The sequence below is a fragment of the Chinchilla lanigera genome, unplaced genomic scaffold (genome assembly GCF_000276665.1).
Source record: "Chinchilla lanigera isolate Chin_1 unplaced genomic scaffold, ChiLan1.0 scaffold00086, whole genome shotgun sequence".
In the NCBI taxonomy this organism is placed as follows: Eukaryota; Metazoa; Chordata; class Mammalia; order Rodentia; family Chinchillidae; genus Chinchilla; species Chinchilla lanigera.
In genome coordinates, this window is record NW_004955487.1 from 1,843,812 (window position 1) to 1,853,437 (window position 9,626).

Genomic DNA, 9,626 nt, shown 5'->3' on the forward strand with positions numbered 1-9,626 from the left:
TCTGATGCTTGATTCATTTCCTGATGATAAATCCTTGAAGCAGGTCCAAATAATGAAGATTTTCAATGCCTGTGATGCGTTCTGTAGCTAAGTTACCCATTCTGGTCTTCACACACAGCGCTGAAAGGGAGTAACATCATGCCGTTGGCTTATTTAGATTACTGTGTTCAACATGTACAAACCCAGCACAAAACTTTAATGTATTTGGATTTCATGTTGGACTTACTTTCATAGTACTTAAATATTTTTATTTGCCAAATCGTCATCACTTTGTGTCCTTCTTTCCCCTCTGAATGCCCCATGTCTTTATCACAGCCAAAACAGAACAAGCTTCCTGTCCAGTTCTGCCTCCAAAATGCAGGCAGTGCATGGTTTGCTGGAGCACCCCGCTCTGGGGAACACCTCAGGAAGGCAACTCAGGTTCTCCAAACTGAACAGCCCCCCAGTAAAAGCAAGCATAGTAACTGCCAGGCCTCTAATAGACCTTTGGTATGGTATCGAAAAATTTCCTATATTTATTTTGTTAGTGATCAGCCATTTAAAATTTATTGCTGGTGGCCTTGAAAACATTCACTCATTTTTTCAAAGATAAAGTTTGGGGGCTGAAGGAGAGAGATGTCTCTTCGCTTACTCTGGGCAGAGGTTTTCCTGGGCAGGACATCCTTGCACAACGAATATTTCCCCATGCTCACTGGATGATCCCACCAGTGGATCCCACAAGACAAGAAGCCATCTGCAGCCTCTGCCTCCGCCTTCCTGTGACCTATAAACTACTGATACAGCATTTTGGTCCACCCTGGCTGGAGTGCACAGAACAAGGAATGGCCCAGCCATCCATGCAAAGGTTGGCTATGAACAGTCATGAACTGGTGAAACATGGAAGCTCTAAAATGCCTCAGCCAAGGAAGACACACAATATCCAAGATGGCGGGATGGAGGTGGCTCTCATGCCGTTTCAGAACTGAACCTGCCCCTTACCTGCCTGACTCTACTTACCACACCAGCTAGTCAGCTGAGCTAAACAAAGCCACAGGAAGAGAGGGAGGCTGCAGGTCTTTTGGGTGATACTTTAGCGACTGAAATTACAAATTATAAATCACACTTCCTAAAAAGCCCTAAAGGAACATAATAAGGTAAAATATGTATATGGAACCAGGGCAGAAGATGATCAGCAGCTATCAGATAAAAGAATAAGAAAATTAAAAGAGGTACATGCTTAGTTGGTTGTAGAAATTAATATCAGAACCCTCACCATGTAGGTAGAACTTGTAGTTGAGCATGCATAAGCTGAATTAAATGTGTGGATTCACTTCTCTTATTCAGCGTGTGAGTTTGACCCTTTTTGAACAATTCTCTTGGCATTTTCAGGAAAGCATTACCCTAAAGAAGCTCTTGAATCTGTGCATAGTTGTGCACACTTGTAATCTCACCACTCTAGGAGGCTGAGGCAGGAGGATTGCATGTTTGAACCCAGCCTGTGCAGTTTAGCAAGACAGTATCTCAAAATAAAAAATGCAAAAAGGATTGAGGATGTAGATCAATGTGAAGGCACTGAGTTCAGTCCACAATACTGGTTAAAAAAAAAAAAAGAAAAACCCCAAATATTGCTAGAAACATATATATATATATACATATATTTGATCTGCTAGAAACTGAATTTGCAGCCACTGTGAGATACTCAGAGCCAACTACAGTGGACAAGATAAACTCCTGGGCTCAGTACACTGTTGCCATTTGTAGCATTGTAGCATTGCGCGTTGCTTCTCTGCCTATGCGATTTTCAACAAACTCATCATGAGACTCTAATAAAACCACCTATTGTGGCAGAATTGGGTTAGGAATTGTTAGATTAGGAATGGTTGAGTTATGAATGGTTGGATATGAATTGTTGGATTATGAATGATTGGGTTATGAATGATTGAGTTATGATCAGGTCATCGATGGATGTGTTATGAATGGTTGGGTTATGAATGGTTGGATTATGAATGATTCAGTTATGAATGGTTGGGTTCTGGTTGTCATAATAGGTGGCAGAATTTTGCCATAATAGCAGAATTTTCATGCAAAATGAGAAAACTGTTGCTGGGAGAAAACCTAAGAAAGCTTGCTCTTAGTAGACGAGGATCTCTAGACTTGGAGGTCACACAGCTGAGTAAAACATTATTAGTTTCCCACTCGCTTTGTTGTAGATAACACCTAGTTGCCTAGGTTACTTTTTAGGGACCTGAGTCCAATCTTGCTGAGAACCATGACTCTTCCCTTTGGCGTATAGATGTCTGGTGGGTGTCTGGAATGGGATGATTGTCTTCATACTGTGTCTGTCCCTTAACTTTTGGGACAGAATGTACTCCACTCTGCATGCAGACAAGTAGATTGCCCATTGGAGCTGAAATGTATTTTCTTTTTCTTTCTCTACTCTTTCTTTTCCTTATCCCAACTTTTGTGCTTTCTCAGCAGCCAATATCATAATCACAGTCTAACAAGCCTGGGATGCTCTACGGGGGGTGATGGTCCAAGCTACATGAAAAATTTAACAGTCCCTAGTACACGTTGATTACCACCACTATGGTCCAAGTCTCACACAAGAAGAAACATCTTCTGGAACTCTCATGCTCCTGGTCAGTGCAAAATTACTAGAATTAGCCCACCGCAGCAAGTCAATAAATGCATGCTGCACCATTTATTCCAGAAGTGGTGTGGTAGCCCTTCCTTGATCAGCACCAATTTCCTTCATTGGAAGCCCCCTAATAAAGTCTTACCTGTGTATATGTCTGCAGTACTTGACTGGGTCACATTTCTAACATCTCCAGGTCAAAAGATCTCCTCTGATAACAATTATAGTCAAAAGAGAAGAGAAGATAGATTAAATAAGCAGCCCATATGAAAAATGCTTCCTACTTGAGACATGTGTAGACCTGATGCTACCTGATTCAGGTTATAAATAGTTGGGTTATGAATGGTTAGGTAATGAATGCTTGGTTAGAAATGGTTGGGTTAGGAATTGTTAGATTAGGAATGGTTGAGTTATGAATGGTTGGATATGAATTGTTGGATTATGAATGATTGGGTTATGAATGATTGAGTTATGATCAGATCATCGATGGATGTGTTATGAATGGTTGGGTTATGAATGGTTGGATTATGAATGATTCTGTTACGAATGGTTGGGTTATGGTTGCCATGCTGACTTCAATGCATTTGTTCACTATCCAGGTTCACTGGGCTGTTACATCCTATGATGTTTCAACCTATCAGACAACATGAAGCTTGATGGTTGGCAATGCAAGTCTGCCCTTCTGGCCAGTTTAAAACAAACAAACAGGAGAGGCTGGGGATTTAGCTCAGCGGCACAGCCCCTTGCCTGGCAAGTGTGAGGTTGTGAGTTCGATTCTTGGTACTGGAAAAAAAAAAAAAACATAAAAATAAACCAAACAAATAGGGCTAATGAAACAAGATCGTGTGGATTGTCTGAAACCAAAGTGAAGATAGAACGCATTCCTGCCAAATATTAAGGAGGCTTTTGTTCCCTTTAAATAACTACAATTTGTATGCAGGCTGATGAGGGAAGTGGGAAAGTTTAAAGAGGAAAAGAATGAAAAAAAAGCAGGACTCCAAGGATTCAAGCCATTCCAACCCCTCCAGGGTTATTTCTGCCTCTCTCTCCTGTTTTTAACATCTATTTTATGCTATGCTCTCTGTAAAATATGGTTGTTTAGCTCAAGGAAATGCTCAAGCTGGTCCTGTCCCTAAGCCTACACCTTCCCATACTGCTGTGGCTCAATGTTAAAGGACACATGGGCCAAAGAAGTTGCTTCCCCGGGGTCAGGGTGAGTTATAGGGAATTGATCCAACCATAGTTCCTTTGTGTTTATTTGATGGATACAAAAAAATCATCATGTCTTGGTCTACCCTGGGAAAAAACACCAAGTAATCACAGAATTTCCAGGCAGGAATTAAGGAACTGAATCTCTGATCCTCATTGAAGACTCACAAATTAATTGAAAAATTAGATCAGTACGGTTTTCTTGGGTCTGGTTCTCTCTGACTGTCAGAAGTTGTCACCACAGAGCTTCCTGGGACACAACCACAGGAGGACAGAGAGGCTGAGATGTGGACCACACCAGACGTGGAACCAGCATGCCACCAAGCAGTCTGTCACACCCCTTGCTTGTCCAAATGCAAGCTGATGGCACTGAGTTGGAAGTGCAAACCTGTGATCCTGTGATATTACATCTCCTTCTTGAGCCTTTCACAAGTACTGATAATTAAGACCAAAATTCTTTCTGACCTAAGGGTAATTGGACTTCAAGATGCCACCCAAAACAACCCTCCAGACAACCTAAGATCTTCCAAGGCCCTTGGATGATGAGATATCCTCATTGGGATGCGACATGCCCTTGACATTTAACAACCTCTAACCATGAGATTTCAAGCATCTGGAAGTAGGACCAAGCACTAATTTCCATATTGTTTTTGGTGCTTACTTGACAGGTATTCAACATTGGCTCTCTGTAAGGATGTGTATTCATTTTCTCCCTTATTCTCTATCACAACCCTATCAGGTAGACGGTGTGGTAAATTCTCTTTTACAGCCTGGAAGTTGAGACTTGGAAAGATCATATGACCAACGTAAGGAAACACAGCTACCCAGGGCCACACCTAGTGGTCAAACCTGATCTGTGTGAGTCTAGAGTCTGGGCTACTCACACAAAATCATCACCATCTCCTAGAGGAAAATATGTATCTCTTTCCCATAGAAATCCTCAGTAACTGGGGATCTTTAGTTAACAAATGGCTTGATTTCTCCTCCCTTGGTAAAAGTGGGCCCAATGTCCTGGGTGTTGTCATGGTGCATTCTGAGGAAGTGTGACAGGGTGTCAAAAGGAAGCTATCTTACAAGGAACAGATCTCCAACCTGCCCCTCAGCACTGGCCTTTGTGGGGATCAGAGATGTTGCCCAGGAAAAAGACAAAGCACACTCTGTGCACACCAAGTAACCAGCCTCAGTCTCTCCTGATCTTCCTTCATTTGTTTCATTTCCTCCATTTTTAAAGTGCACATAGTAAGGCCCTTAGTAAGACTAAAATGCACATCAGTTTTTCACAGAGCTATGTACAGGTAGGCAGTTTACCATGTTCCTAAAGAAACACACACTCTGACTCCTTGTTTGTATTTCATAATGTCTGAACTTTAAACTGACGTCTACATTTGCAAAGAGCAAAGCCCATTGGAGTGTCAAGGTACAGTTAATTGTGTAACTGCCACCACACTCTCTAGTGGTCCTGGCGATGGATGCTTGGTCACAAATGTGCACAAAGAGAACTCCCTCAAGATCTGCCTCACTGACTGCTTTCCAGTCAAATCCACATCTGACTAAGCTGTGGAAGGAAGACTGGGGTCTGGCAAGAAACAGCTGTGCTTCCCTTCCTGTTGACCCCAACCTGAGAGTCCCTAGGCAAATCAGGTAACTGTGAGTTCCAGAGCACAAGCTTTTGGCTGGCACTGTGTTCAAGAGATCCGGAAGACACGAGAGTGCTTGGTCCTAGCCCCTTCCCATCCCCTGGGCTTAGGGGCAGGAAATGCACAGAGAGGGTGAGGCTGCCCTTAGCAGTTAAAACTGGGACCCATCCCACTGCCTCTCGCATAGGGATGGAGCTCAGAGGCTGTGGCTCGGTGTTTAAAGACTTGCTGTTAATTCACAGCCTTTTATGAGGTTTCACATCCATTTCAGACTTTCTTTTGCCAAGTTTTTGTCTCATGTTGAGCCTTTTCTCCTTGGGTAGAAATATCTCTGGCTGGCCCAGGCCCTGGAATCCATGGAGTTCCTGCAACAAGAGTGACACCTGCTGGTGACAATGAATTGGGAGAGTTCTCGGAGGAAATACTCCATGGACTGAGATTGCTTTCCTAACTCTGACCTCTGGCAGGAGAAAGTGGATTGGTCTTGCAGGGAGAAAGGACTGCTGAGTAGAACAACAAAATCATATGAGAGGACAGGGATAGAAGAGAGACGAGAAAAGAAAAGGAAGGGTGTGTTTGCTGGGTAGAAATAAAAAAAAAATTAAAGATTCCTCTGCCCAGAAAGGCTGAAGCAGAGGCAACACTTCCCAGCTACTGTGATGAGTAGTGTAACAGTCAGCTTTGCCTTCTAGGAAGCACACAGTACTTAAAAGCCATGGCCACTAAGGGCTGACCTCGATGCCATAGAATCTGTCCCGGCAGAGGGACCATTCCAGCTGCAAGGGGCTTTGAGGTCACTTTGAAGTGACAGCAGAAAGATTATGGTGAAGGGTTTCATCCTTCCCACTTCCCTGCCCTGAGACAGAGCACTGGGGAAGGTCACAGGTTCCACAGAGCTTGTATATGTTGGCAAAAATTCAAGTACATAGGTCCCTGACTTCTTTAAAACTCTAGCATTTAGAACTGGAACGGTTGGCATCAACCCCTATGTCCCAGTGTTTCCTATTTAGGAAATAATTCTGTTAGTCCTGTGTCAATCCAATTTAACTTTTAATTAAAGCAGGATTTGGAGTATCTATAACTTATTCAATGCTTTCCTTATAGTTTAAAAACTGACAAGTTTTAAACAGCCTCCTTTCTGAGTAGTTACGTGAATAGTTTCAAAATGGTAATTTTCACAATCCAAGATTATTTTCTCATTTATATGGATGTGAAATTCAGCTTTTATTTTAATCTCCATAGGACATTATTATTATTATTGTCACTAATAAATAACAGAGAAAAATCTTCTTAGCTGGGATGGGGTAACACGCTGCTATAATCCTAGCACTCTGAGAGGCTGAGGCAGGAAGATTGCAAGTTTGAGCCCAGCCTGGGCAAAAGAGCAACTTATCAAGACCCTGTCTCAAAATAAATTTTTAAAAATGTAAAGGGTTGGGGTTGTAGCTCAGTGTGAAGGGCCTGGCTTCAATTTCTAGAACAGAGAGAGAGAGAGAGAGAGAGAGAGAGAGAGAGAGAGAATCTTAAAGTTAGGAGTGGACGGTGACCAGCAGCTGGACATCCCCGGGGATCTCCCCGATGTCTGTACCCATCAAATGAAGAAATCAGAGTTTAACTTCAAGAGTTTTTAAACCTGAAATGTGTTGAAGTTTTTACATATACTGAAATTATATAAAGACGTCTAGTTTTAAAACTGGAAAAGCAAAGACCTCATATGTCTTCCACCGACGCAGTGAACGAAAGACTGATAGGCAACCCAAGACCTTCACAGGCAGCTTGTCAAATCAGTCTCTGAGGACGTGCTCTCCCCATGTAAGCCACAACACCCACACGCTCACACTTGCAATGTGAATGACTCCGCCTGCAGGAGATCCCTCCGTGGCCGCTAGCCCCCAAACATGGCAGCTTCAAGCTCAGCACTTCTACAAAGATCCCCCATTCTTGTAACAGAGAGTTGCAGCTCTGTGCATGGCTGTGAAACCAATAATCAGCAGATGCAAAACTATCGCATGGTCCCAAAGCTCTCCCTACTGGGATGGGCACACTGGAAAGACAGACGTCCCCAGGAAGGAGCAGGTGTACCATGTAACGGGCTGCACCTGCAGGCAAGGTCTCCTCCAGGTGTTTCTGACATGTCCTGCAGGGCCATCTTGACCCGTGCACCCTAGACACGGGGGCCAAGTCAGCATCTGCTAGGATCTCCCAGGAGCCCTCAGGAATCAGTACCATGGGTGCATTGGATGTGACAGAGTGCCTTCCCCGTGTGCCTGCCCGGTTCCTGTTTGTTTCACTGATTTCCTTCCTACCGCTTAATACATTTTCCTCATTATCTACATCTGGCCTGAAGGCTGCAACACAAGCACTGAAAGACCAAATAAGATTTGAAAAAAAAAAAAAAAGAGCAAAATATTCCCATTTCAGATGGAGGAGCAGATGGGACGCTTGGCACTTCAGCGGGTTGAAATTGACCCTCGGCACCAAGCTGGGGAAGACAGACTGTCACGGCTGATGAGCAGCCACTAAAGAGACTCGCTTTGCCTTCGAGTTTACTGTGGCATTCCGGAATTCTTTTCTCTGTGCGGTTGATGACAACAGAAGCCAAAGGATTTTTTGGAACTCTCTTGAAACCTGAAAACCCAGGTGTATGACCCAGAAAGCCTGGGTATAGGCTGCTGCCTCTTACTGTCCATACTCCCTCCAGCTTTATACCTGCTCTGTCTACCTTAGATCTTCAATTTACCATCTGAACATAGCAATGAAGCTACCTGCCCCTCATCAGTATTGATAAAATAAGATGAATGCATGGAAAGTGCTTATGCAATGCCATACACATAATAAGTGTTCAATAAATTTGGCTTTTTTCCCCCCTTTTTTATGTTCAGCCAAAGATGTGGGTATTTTGGAAGCACTGTCTTCACAACTTTCTCTTTCACAGCTGGTAAGAAGAAGGACCAGGTGGACAGCTCTGACTGTCCTGTGGGTGACATTTATGAAAGAAGCTCTGTCTATACATAGGACAAGTGTGATCCGCACTTGAGCCAGGAGTGCTTATTTTAAACAGGTTCTGAGCTGGATGCAGATCTTTAAAATATGGGAGTCTTGGACAACCTTTAGTCACAAATCTTGAAGCTCTCTTCCTGTTTGGTTATCAGATATGTTCCAACTCTCCCTGTCTATCCATCTTCAGTGACTCCAAGTCTTCTTTTGACCAGTGTGTGTTGCTCATTTTAATAATTTAGAACAAAAACTCTGCTCAAAGCACATGAAACTCTGTGCTGGATGCTAAAAAAAATGGAACCAGCCAGCCATAGTTACATTAGGTGTTTATCAAAATACTGTGAAATCAGAGAAACTACATTATTGGGAATTCATAGAGAAAAGCATTTGTATTAAGAAGGACTGTGACGGGAAAATGGGAAGAAGAGGAATACAGAGGAAGGTGATAACAATGGAAGAAGACAGAAGAAATTGCCAATCTCTCTGCTACACATTTTTACCTCCTTTCATGGGTATCTCACTGGCCATAAAAATGAACCAGCCTCCAGGGACAGAATGTATTGAGCTTCCCCTGAAATGAGACATAGCCAGAAAATAATCAGTCTTGAAAACAAGGGATCAAAACTGCCAGCCTATCCTTGCCTCACCTGATATTACATAACAGCCACCGAGGAGAACAATGAGGCATAATCTGCTGCATGACACTGGCCACCACCATGGTAATGACCAGCTAGGGATTTTCCAGTTAGGTCTTATTGGGGGAAACATGTAGGTATTTTCGTCACCAGGAAGCTGGGTGACACACCTTAATTCTTTGTATCTTTGAGGAAATATTTCCAACAAGATACACAGGTCATTATAGACAGTGTAGGTAGAGTTTATTGCAAAATGGTAGATTTTTCAGAAAAAGAGAGGGAGGAGGGGAGGGGGAGGAAATGGGGAGGGTGTGTGTGTGTGTGTGAGAGAGAGAGAGAGAGAGAGAGAGAGAGAGAGAGAGAGAGAGAGAGAGAGAGAGAGAGAGAGAGGGAAAGTATGATTCTTCTGATAACTCGATTTTATACTTCCAGTCTAAGAAAATGAATTTCTATTGCATTGAGCCACTCCATGTGTGCTGCTCGGTTACAATATTCACTAGAATTATTCATACTCAAAATGAATTTTCCATAAGT